The 12,061-nt window shown below is 50.6% G+C and overlaps 1 protein-coding gene across 5 annotated transcripts in view; it reads right to left on the bottom strand.

The window, feature by feature from the left end:
* TNIP1 (TNFAIP3 interacting protein 1) overlaps window positions 1-12,061 on the bottom strand; it is a 52,832-nt gene that overhangs the window by 36,175 nt on the left and 4,596 nt on the right. For 3 of the 5 annotated variants that reach the window (XM_027081506.1, XM_027081507.1, XM_027081510.1), the window contains exon 1: window positions 10,050-10,239. The exons of 1 other annotated variant lie outside the window; for it this stretch is intronic. The gene's annotated coding sequence lies outside the window, so the exon portion shown is untranslated. Of the gene's footprint in view, window positions 1-10,049; window positions 10,240-12,061 lie in introns of those variants that run through there. One more of the 5 variants, XM_027081508.1, reaches the window with a different exon arrangement.

Genomic DNA, 12,061 nt, shown 5'->3' with positions numbered 1-12,061 from the left:
TCCCTCACCTTTTCTGAGCCTCAGCTGCCTCATCTGCACAATAGGAATAATAACAGAATCCACGGCAGGTCAGATTAAGGAAGTTAAATGAAATAATATATGTGTAATTGGAAGGGAGTTCTCACTTTCTACTTCCCAATTGTTTATTTAACAAAGAGATGTATTCATTTTGTAATAAGATTTCCTAAACAATAATAATAATAGTACCTCACTAAGTACCTGGCACTCAGTAGGTTCTTACTAAAAGGTTGAGGCAGCCCCATAACTGTGCCCAGCTGATTGGTTATGGCATCCACTTAATTTCTGTGAACTGCAAATAACTGTTAAGCAGGGACACTGGGACAACACCACAGCTGGTGAAGCTGAAGCTACAAGAAGCCCATGGACCAAGGCGATGCTCATGAAAGATTCGGAATCATCTGAGTCTCATTTTCCTCAAGTGCAAATGGGAATATCTTCCAAGTCCCCCAAGGGCTAACGGGAAGTGAGGCATCATGAAAGCACCTCGCAAACTAAAGCAAAAATCTGTCCACATCTGCACTTCGTGATGACCTCCAGTCCTCCTCACCCATTTCACAATCAGGGAAACTGGGGCTCCAGGTCCATCCATCAAAGAGCAGGCGGTGCCCTCTTGATGGCTGTCAGCAGAGAGACAGCACCTATTTAGATGGTCTGTACCCAGGGAGCCCGCCTTAGCATCCTCCCCAGTGAGGAGCCAAAGATTTAATCAGTCTTTCCAACCAACTCAGTAATAAAGAGGCTGCAGGCATGGGGTGTAATATGAGGAACAGGTGGGGCTCAGGAATCGTAGGATCTAGTCAACGTACACCAAGGCAAATATCTTCCATCACCCAGCCTCAGTTTTCTAAAAGGAGAGGTTAGCAACAATAGCAATAATACAACAAAAGAGGGAAGACTAGACAAACTTTAAGGCCCCTTCTAGTTCTAACTTTCCAGAACTTGCAGTTTATTGTCATCCCTTTCTAAAACCTTTTGACCTTAAAAAGCCTGCTCTCCCCAGCTCCAATCCCTCCCAATGCCCAAGCAGATTTCCCTGCCTCATCGATCCTCCTGCAGTGCTATCAGGGGTGCTGTCGCCTCCCCAAGAGCAGTGAGAAACCCCTGGATGATGTCTGCAGCCTTTTCCCAGGTCCTGCCCTCCTCTCTGGCCTGCACTCAGGCTCTCCAGCTCAGCCCGAGAACTGTGTCCTTCAAACATGGCACACGTCTCTGTGTCCTTCTTCCCCTCCTCCCCTCCACTGACTCACCCACAGAGGGAGCCCCACTGCCCCCACTTAGCCTCCAAGACCCAGGCTCTACACTATCAGCCTAGGGACAGTGGGGAGGACCAGGGCCATCAGCTGGCTGGAAACGCTGCAAAAGTCGACCAAAGAGCATGTAACTAAAGCTGGGAGAGGGCCTGCCAGTTGTGTGCTACCATATGCCAGGCACTAGGCTGGCATCATTACCAACATTATTACCTCATTTTCTTCTCACCACACAGAGGTAAAAATTCTTATCCCTGTTTTCCAGCAAGGAAACCAATCCTCTCGGCTAGATGGCATAATCTCTATTTTTCAGATGAGGAAGCAGACTCAGAGAGGTTAAGTCACTTGCCTAAGGACACACAGCCGGTTAGTGGCAGAACAAAGAATCTAGCCTTGATCTATCAGACTTCAACATTGGTGCCCTTTCCACTAGCCTGCACTGACTGAGGGGCACAGGGCTCTGTGTCTCAGGGGGAGGACACCAGTCCTGCCTGTTGTCCCACTATCAGGAACATGCCCCAGGTTCTAGGTCCCTACCTCTATGTGTTGCTAACTTTGCCTCAGGTACCAGTCTGCCCTTGATTGCCAGCAGTCAACAAGGCTTAGACTCTCAGGATGAAAGGAAGCTCAGGGGAAATTCGGTCCTGTGCTTATCCGGTCCCCAGGGGAGCCAGGGGACTCTGGTTGACCATCTTTAGTGACCCAGACCAACTTCCTCCTCCAGGAGCCTCCCCTGGGCAGCCAGCATTGGCTGTAGTTAGGCTACTCCCAGTTCTGCTTCCATTGACCCTTGCTCTGCTTCCTGGGGTTCCCTAGAATAAGGAACAAGATGACTCTCTTCTCCATCTCAGCCCTGAGGAGATTTGGAACCTGCAGCATTCTGTCAAAGCAGTTTAGCCCTTGTTCCCTGCATCGCCCTTTGTAGGGACTGGCTTCCAGATCCCTCCGCATCCACCCCCTCAACCCTCCACCCCCACCCTATCTGCAGCTGGCTTTGAAACTGGACACAACACTCCAGGTGTGGTTTGCCTGACCAAAGAGAGCAAGTTTCACCACCACCCTTTCAGGTATTATGTTTCTACTGATGTCGTCTTGTGGACATTTGCTTTTCCTACAGCTGGCTGCCCACACTAAAGAATGTCCTTTCTCAATGACGTCAACAATCAGGCTTGTATGCCTGATTGGCTGAGAAGAAAGTTCTCTTGTAGAAAAGTATGCTTGAGGAGGTTTCAACTATCTAAAGGGTCAGAGGTAACTGACTGGGTAATCGCCTATTTAAGTAAGCTAGGAATCTCTGTGTCACTATACACAGAGACTGGACAAAGATGTGCACTGCCACACACTCTGTAACAGCAAAAACGTCCTGAATGTTCATCAAGTGAGGACTAGTTTAATAAACTATGGTGCATTCATTCAATGTACTACTTATACAGCCATCAAAAAGAATGGGGCAGACTGCTTTGCAATGGCAGAAAGGTGCCCATAAAATATTGTTAAGGGGACTTCCCTGGTGGCGCAGTGGTTAAGAATCTGCCTGCCAATGCAGGGGACACGGGTTCGAGAGCTGGTCTGGGAAGATCCCACATGCCGCGGAGCAACTGAGCCCGTGTGCCACAACTACTGAATTCCGTGCGCCTAGAGCCCGTGCTCCGCGACAAGAGAAGCCACTGCGATGAGAAGCCCGCACACCACAATGAAGAGTAGCCCCCGCTCGCCACAACCAGAGAAAGCCCATGCGCAGCAACTAAGACCCAACGCAGCCAAAAATAAATAAATAAATATTTATTTATTAAGAAAAAAATTGTTAAGGAAAAAAGCAAAGTATAGATTTATATGTATAATAGGATACTATTTATTAAACAACACACAACTACGTGTGCATATATGTGTGTGTGTGTATGTATACATATATGTATGAAATCTTAAATGTGCATAGATAAAGGTCTGGAAAGATACACACCGAACTGCTGCTAGTAGACAGATCTAGAGAAGGACTTGGGCTAGGGGACTGTAATCAAAAGAAACTTTTTTTTTAACCTAGTTTTTTAACTCTTTACAATGGAATCTAGTCCTGTTCTATTTTTGAAATTAATTTTAAAATACAGGCTGGAGAGAAAGAGGAGAAAAGAACACAACTTTCATTTTTTACGTTATACGTTTGGTATTGCTTGAGTTTTTGGAGTTTTTTCTCTAATGAATACATGTTATTTTGTAACACTTTTAAAGGGAGAGTTTAATTTTTTGTTTGTTTTTAAGTTAAGTGGCTTGACAAGGCCAGAACAAGAGGAAAGGGCTACTGTTCTGGCACCAAATGAGGCTGGAGGGCTGCGGGCAGGGATGAGAGCCTCCTTATTATGAATCTGCTTCACGTGGACAGACAGGCTATAGGGACTGAATCATAAATAAGGAGGGAAAGCCCAGGGACAAGTTTTCTAGTCAAGGAATGTGGTAGGTGGAGACCTGGCAACTGTAAAGGAGAGTTTCAACCTGGAACCCGCCAGAAAGGATCTGGTTTCAGGAAGGTCAGGGCTGGGCTTGAGGTGACAAAGGCGGGAAGAAAAGCACCGGACTTTGGTGCTGGAAACAAGGGCGAAGCTTCCCACCCATTGCCTGTGGGCCCTCACACGGGGACTTATACCTGTATTGCTGGAGAGGAAGCCGAGTCAAAACAGGTGCAGAGCTGGGCTCAAGGTGGCACGGTTCCCAAGGGACAAAGGAGAACAGCCCCACCTGATCATCAGTCCCCAGCCTGTACTCCCCACTGCCAACAGCCCCCTAAGAAGGGCTGAGAAGGCAGCCCAAGCAACCCCAGCCCTCTTTCTTTCACCTCCTCACGGTTCCTGGAATCCACAGGTACAAATACTCTGCGCCGAGAAGCCCGGCTTCCCTCCCAGCAGCTGTGACTCTCTTAACCTAGGAGGAGCACATCCACTATCAGCCACAGGGACAAAGAGCACTAGGCCCAACCTTGGGACAAAAGGGAAGGGAGGGCTTCCCTGGTGGCGCAGTGGTTGAGAGTCCGCCTGCCGGTGCAGGGGACGCGGGTGCGTGCCCCGGTCTGGGAAGATTCCCACATGCCGCGGAGCGGCTGGGCCCGTGAGCCATGGCCGCTAAGCCTGCGCGTCCCGAGCCTGTGCTCCGCAACGGGAGAGGCCACAACAGTGAGAGGCCCGCGTACCGCAAAAAAAAAAAAAAAAAAAAAAGGGGAAGGGAGACTCGACTGTCCTCCTGTCTACCTGACCCCAAAATGCCCAAAGCTGGTTTATCCAACAAAGGCTTTCTCCAGCCCTGTAACTCCCTCCTCCAAGGGAGAAGATGACAACTTTTGAGAATTCCCCTCATACCAAATATGGTGTAAAGAGGGTTTAATGGGTTCAACTCCTGGTTCTGCTCCCTCACCAAGTGACCCTGAGCAGTCCTCACTTTCCTGGTTTCTTCCCCCTATGGAAATGCTGTGAGGACCAACTGGGAACACTCTGTAGACTATCCCAACAGGAGCCACAGTGGTTAGGAAGAGAGCTTCCGGGGGCAAGACTACCCAGATAAAAGCTGGAGAGGGCCTATTTTAATAGCAAAGGCTGGAAACAACCTAATGAAGAAGAAAAGGAATAAAGACACCGACGCCATTTCACACCAGGGAATGCTAATACTATACAGCTGTGCAAAACAAACAGGCACCCGCTAGAGACACAAACAAGGATGAACCTCACAGATATAACACTAAGCGAAACAAGCAAGTTGCAGAAGAACACAGGCAGTATGATGGCATTTAAATAACATTTTAAAACAAAACAATACTAAATATTGTTTACAGATGTATATGTTTATAATAAAACTGTAGAGAAATACAAGAGAATAAGCTCTAAATTCAGAACACTTGTTTGCTTCTGGAGGGGTGGGGAAGGAGATGATCGGGGAGAAATTTCACATGAACAGAAAATACGTTCTTTCTTAAGCTGGACGGGTGGATGCCCAAGTGTCTTCATGTTACCTCTGTGTCTGAAAGATTCCTTCGTGTTTTCTAGAAGTCAGGTCTGCCGTCCTCAGACCCCCACTCCTCTTCCCAGAGGTTGGGGCGGGGAGTGGCAGCACCTCAGAGGCAGCAGTGGGGGTGTGGCAGGAACTGGGGTCCCTCAGACCACTGAGATGAAGCTGGCCGTGAGGAAGGCACAGGACCAGGGTGTGCTGGCCAGCTGAGAGCGGTACAGGCGTCCTCCACTGCGGGTGGAGACAAAACCAAGGGCCCCTGACTCATGGGACACCCCCACGCCCGCCCTAAAAGCACCAGCTCTGGTCTCTGAGTAGATGACTCCCTGGTGACACGACACCCCAGCCCCCAGCCCCCTCCCCCCACCACACACACACACTCACACATCTGCCTGGGCCACCGGGTCTCTCCACTCCACAGGTGCTCAAGGACACAGGCAACAGCCTCGGGGGTGGGCTCCTTGGGGAGAGGAGAGTTCAGCCCCACCTGGGGACAGCCCCCAGACAAAGAGCCAGCCGCCCCTCAGCCCAGTCATCTGTTCCTATCGGAAGAGCGACTGTCCCGGGCCGGTCACGGGGAAAAACAAGGACTTCCTCCCACAAGTGGCCGCCCAGGTCTGTCTCTGCGGGCCATGGAGCCTTGCTCCCCACAGAACGAGGGGCGCTTCTCTCTGCTTCCCTGTGCCTTCCTTCTGGCCACTCTCCAGGGGGCTCCAGACACTCTCCAAAGAGGAACAGGAAGAGGAGGGGCAGGTGGGGGGTGGGCAGCAGCAAGAAGCCGGGAGGGTGGGCACAGAAAGGCCTGGCCCTGTGGGAAGAACTCCGCAACTACCGGAGCCATAGAGGGCAGCCCAGTCACTGGGCTACAGTTTTCTGGAAGTAATGCCCTAAGACGCCTGCCACTGCAATCCCTTCATTTTGCAGCTGGGACACCAAAGCCAGCAAAGGGAGGAGGACCTGCCCAAGGCTGCAGGGACGGCGGTGACACAGAGGGGAAGCAAACCCAGTCTTCTGGTGGCCAGCTGCGCGCTCTTTTCACCACACCTCCTACTGCCCTCCCTCTCTCTCGTCCTGCACCCCTCCCTCCATGTGGTCAGGTGAGCAGTGAGGGGAAAAAAGAGGGACGAGAAAGGAGGTGGGCCCACACCGGGGAGCCACCTGTAACAACACTGGAAGGGGCCGCCCCGCCTACAAGGCAGTTCACTCCTGACGCTGCACTGGGGGTGGTCAAGCGGAGGCTGGCTAATCACCTGCTGGGGTGCTGGGTGCTGTTGAGGAAATTCGGGCCAGATGTCCTCTGCGGCCCTCCCACATGTCTACTGCCACTATTCCAAACAGGGATGGAAAGACGTCTGAGACAAAACAAAGGATGACCCATCGAGAGAGGACACAGCATGGTCCAGAGGTGGCAGAGGATTAAAGGCAAGTCACCCCGAAGCCTGAAAAATCGGACCATCTGCATCGTCTCCTACTGAAATCCCTTCAACAGCCTCATGATAAGCCTCATTAATGAGATTTAATGATGATTTAATGAGATTTCTCATTAATTTAATGAGATTTAATGATGTTCGGCAGCCAGCAGCGATTGATCACTTACCCCATGCCAGCCCTGTGCTGAGCGCTTGACACGCACTGTCTCATTAATTCACACCACTCTGGAAGCAGCACTTACGTCACATAAACTTATAGAAGAGGAAGCAGACACAGCACGCACCCAGGTGTGCTGAACTCTGAATCAGGCACACTACACCACGGGTCCTCAGAGAGCAGCTGGACCGGCAGCATCAGCATCACGGCCACCAGCTGGATCAGACACCCTTGGGGGCGCAGCCCTGCAATCTGTTTAACACGCCACCCAGGGGACTCATGCACGCTTGGGCTTGCCAATGCTCTGATCACTTCCCAGTGCTGCTGACGGGGAAAAACTGACACTTCTCTGCCTGGTAGTCAAGACCATTGGGTTTTTCCTAGCCCAGCTGGTCAGCTCCCCCAGTGCAGCAGAGCCTTAGCCCAAATCCTCTTACCCTAAGTTGCAGAAGGGGCTCAGGCCCCACTCTGCACCTCATCATCTTGCCTGGGCCCGGCCTTGAAGTCGCCTCCTTCCAGAAGGCCCCTGACCATCTGGCACCCCCAAATTGCTCCACACCCCAGTCAGACTTACTGCCGGGCACGTGCTGGCACACTACGCCTTCCAGCTAGCGCTCATGGAACATTTCTGCCCAGTCCACAACGAGTTCCTGGAGGGCAGAGCCAGTACCTTATTCACCTGAGTACCACGCCACTCCACACAGCACCAGGCCGGAGGGCTGTCAGGAAATGTTTGCTGACTATCAGAAGAAAAGAAAAATGCCTTGGGAAGCAAGTTCTGGCTCTCACCCTGACTCTGCCACTACCTCTCTGGGACAAGCGCCTTCCCATCTCTAGGACTCAGTTTTCTCATCTGTGAAATGCACCATTATTCTAGTTTCTTCTATTCTACTCATCTGCTGAACAAACCCAGCAAAGCCTTACCCCAGACACTCTTTATCTAGTATCAGGAACGCACACGTGAAGACTAAAGAGGTCCCTGCTCTCACCCTTCTATTCTAGGAAAAGAGGAAGACAACAAACAAGCAAACAGTAAAAATTACTGTATGCCTGACACATACCGTGTCTACACACATACTTTCTCAATTGCAAATAAGCAAGATCATTTCAGGGCGTGATGAATGTATTAAAATATATATATAATAGTAATATGACAGAAAGTGAAAAAAGGGGTTACTTTGCATAGAAAGGTCAGGGAAGGCCCCTCTGAGGAGGTGACATTTGAGCTGAGACTTGACAGATAAGGAAGAACCAGCCATGAAAAGAGCTGGGGAAAGGTGTTCCAGGCAGAAGGAACAGTACATACAAAGGCCTCAAGGCAAGAATAAGCTTGGCCTGTCCGAGGGGAAAAAAAGCAGGCTGCTGTGGTTAAATCACAGTGAGTGCAAGAATAAAATAGTATCCAGTAGCACCCAGAGAGGGAGGCAGACAGCCGAACTCCTACAATTCTGAGGTGTTCAAATCAGGTCGGCCAACCCAACCCAGAACATCCGGGGCCCAAGTCACAGGCAGCACTGGGGGTTAGGGTATGAGTCAGACCCCACGGCTTCCTGGGGCCCCAAAGGCCCTGATGTGGGAATAGGGGCAGGCAGCAACCCTCAGCGTGAGTGCCATGCCATACCCACGGACACACACGGGTGGGAGAAAACAGGGTCACATAAGTATGTAGAACACAGGACACTCACGGCTGCAGCCTCCAGAGGGACATGATCAAGTGCTTCACTGAAGTGCCAGGCCCTGATCCCAGGACACAGCCAGGATAGTGGAAAGGAAACAGGGCCCAGGATTCAAGGCTTACTAGTCTTGGGCAAGTCTTAACCTTTTGGGGGTTCAGTTTCCTCACCTCAAAATTGAGGCTACTACTAGTGACTCTCTCCTAGGGTTGCTGAAAAGAGTAAATGAGATACTCAACATAAAGCACTGTGCCTGGCACACAGTATGTGCTGATACTGTAATGTAAGCTGTTATTATTACCATTATTGGTTTTTCACTGCCTCAGTTCTCTCTGCTGTAAAACAGTGATATTAATACATCATAGGATTGCTATGAGTCTGTGCTAATAAACATTCCAGCCTCCTAATGCAATATCCATTGTCAGGAATGAAAAAAAAATTGAGAGTCCTCTTTCCGGATCTCTCATCAGGTGCTGAATTCCCCTCTACCCTACCACATTGTTTGGAAAATGAGTAAGAGCTGATTAAATTCTATTTTGACAACACTGTGAAATAAAAATGATGCATTAGGAATCCATAGATTTCTCTGCACTGTCATTCTGCAAGGGGGTGGGGATAAACGTTGCTGATTCTTCTGCATCATCCACAAAAGTCCCCCCCTCCAACCAAAACACGAAGTCTCACTCAGCGGCACAAAATTCCCACCCACAAAATTCCCATACAATTAAAGAATATATAATACAGTCACTTTCATGTACACACAACTTCACACACTCTTGCAGACAAACGTTCTACAGCGGAAAACTCACGCATATGTAGAAACTCCACACCCCAAATCGCTCCCCAAAATTCACTACAGCTACCCTGCAAATGCACCCAAATGTTGTCTCCCACAGTGGGCAAAATATGTTCAACAGAAACAGTATATAGCACAGAGTCTGGAGTCAAACGCCAGCGTTCAAATCCTGAATTTGCAACTCTCTAACTGTATGACTCCAATCTCCAAGTGCCTCGGTTTCCTAACCGGTAAAATGCGGATAATAATAATCATACTCGTTTTGAGGATGGAAGTGGCAATTAAACGAGTTTAATACATGTAAAGAGCTTAGTTCAGCACTTGGAAAGCGCCCAATAAGAGTTATTTTCCTCTTCATTACGTGTGCACACGGCTTCCAAAACTGGTCTCCCACACTATAAACAGACCCACGCCCGCACACACACCCTCCAACCCGCGGGTCCGCACACCCAGCACACAGCCCGCCTGCAGTTCCCAGACACGCTTGCCCACTCAGTGCGCACGCGCGCCCACCACCCTCCGCGCAGGTCAGGGATTCCCCACTCGGCCGGACCCGGCCGCCCCTGGAGGTGCCCTGCGCCCGGGGACCTCGGGCGCCGGAGCCCAGGAGACAAGAAACCCAGGCCACCAGTCCGGGCCTGACCTCCCCCCTGCCACGCCCGGTGGACTACCGAGGCTGGGACCGGCCCAGCCCCAGACTCCATTCCTTTCCATCCCCGCTCCGCCCGGCCGGCTTACCTGAGGGTGGGGACCCGGGGAGACAGCACCCCGCTCTCCGCGTCCAGCCCGAGTCCAGGGACGCGGTAGAGGCCTGGGCCAGTCTCTGGCCCCACAGCACTGCACAGGACCCCGGGTCGGGGAAAGGGGACAGGGCCGGTGACTAGGAAGTGCTGGGGGCCGGGCCGCCCCACCCCCTGGGAAAGTCCCCAGTGATTGACAGGCCGCTCGCCCAATCACGCTGCGCCATCTGGGCGGGTCCGCAGCCACCGGGGTGGGACACAGAGAGGTAAACAGCCGCCGCCGGAGCAGGCCGGTTTCTGGGTAGCCTTTGCCTCGGGCTGCAACCTCCGCAGGTCCGGGCAGTCCCTCGCCGCCCTCCCTGCTGCGGAAACTCCGGGCGCCGGAATGAGGCTGGGGCCACACTGAAAGCCGGAATTTCAGAGTAGAGACGAGCCTAAGAGACCACCCACCCTTTCCTTGCGCCGAGGGGCACAGGGGCCGGAGCCCGGTGGGGGAGCAGGGGAGACTTGCCAAACGGCATGTAAGCATTTGTAGCTGAGCCAGAGCTGGAGTTCGGGGTCCTAGAGTTCGGTCCAGGGCTCCCCCGGACTTCTTACAGAGCTCACAGAAATTCTGAGGTGAAAGTACCCTTAAAGAATCTCATTGTCACAGCTGACATTTTTTGCGTACTTACTGCTCCAAACTTGGTAAGCACTTTGCATGCTTTATTTATTTAATTCGGTCAGCCACCCTAGTGAGATGGTTTCTATCACCCCCCCCCTTTTTTTAACCGTAAATAAATTAATGTACAAGGCGCGTGGAGGTTAGATGACCTCAGTAAGTGGCTGAACCAAGATTGAAACCCAAGTGAGCAAATCCGTAGCCCACTTTCTACACGGTCTACCTATATGTGGGCCAGATCATGCAAACAGGCTGTGAGATTTCCCAGACCAGGAAGAAGCAGTAACTTGGTTTACGCTTGGGAACACTTGTTTTTTTAAGCCCACCATTTTATTTAAAAGAGGGTAAATTTTAATTTCAAAAAGTGTCAAGTCCTAACCTTGGAATATAGGACAGCTCTTCAAATTGGGTTAATATAGCTTTATGAAAAACTTATTCCGAAAGATTCATTTCACCGGAACTATTGAAAACTTAGTCATTGACAGGCCCTCATCCTCAGAAAGGATTTGGGGAACTATTTCATACAGGCCCTCATTTTACAGGAGAGCTCTGTAAATTAAGTGTGACTCTGTGTGAAAACACACACACACACACACACACACACACACACACACACACACACACAACCTACGCAACTATATGCCTAATCCAAGAACTCTCCTTTCAGGCTTTCTGACATCCTGGGATGCTTTTAGTTACTTCAAAGGGGTTATCAAAGTCTCAAAACGATATTAATTCTAGTTCATTTTAATTATGAAAATAAGTACACATATTTTGAAGAGAGGGATGCGAACACCAAACAAAGCACCATTGAGTGTGACCAATCACCAGGAGATTACGATCTTGGACTGGTTCATACTGCAGCTCTCAGGCATCACCTCACCCATTTGTGCGCTGCCCCCGCCTGCCCTGTCCGGTTTTCTTCCTGCTCTTGTCTGTAATTCCCAGTTTGCTTTTCCTGGAATGCACTCTTCCTAATCCCAAACAAAGTCCTTCTCATGAACACTGAAATTTACTTTAAAAAATGAAAGAGTCTCCAACTGTTTGCATTTTTTTTTTTTTTTTTTTTTTTTTTTTTGCGGTATGCGGGCCTCTCACTGTTGTGGCCTCTCCCGCCGCGGAGCACAGGCTCCGGACGCGCAGGCTCAGCGGCCATGGCTCACGGGCCCAGCCGCTCCGCGGCATGTGGGATCTTCCCAAACTGGGGCACGAACCCACATCCCCTGCATTGGCAGGCGGACTCTCAACCACTGCGCCACCAGGGAAGCCCTGTTTGCATTTTGTTTCCAAACTATTTCAGCTGTTTTTGTAAATGTCTGACCTTAGAGAATTATGCAAATGGTTTCATT

Source organism: Aethalodelphis obliquidens, unplaced genomic scaffold, assembly GCF_003676395.1.
Source record: "Aethalodelphis obliquidens isolate GAN/ISIS:26980383/991018 unplaced genomic scaffold, ASM367639v1 scaffold45, whole genome shotgun sequence".
Taxonomy (NCBI): domain Eukaryota; kingdom Metazoa; phylum Chordata; class Mammalia; order Artiodactyla; family Delphinidae; genus Aethalodelphis; species Aethalodelphis obliquidens.
The sequence above is the reverse complement of the archived record's forward strand: the minus strand, read 5'-3'. Positions and strand labels throughout refer to the sequence as shown.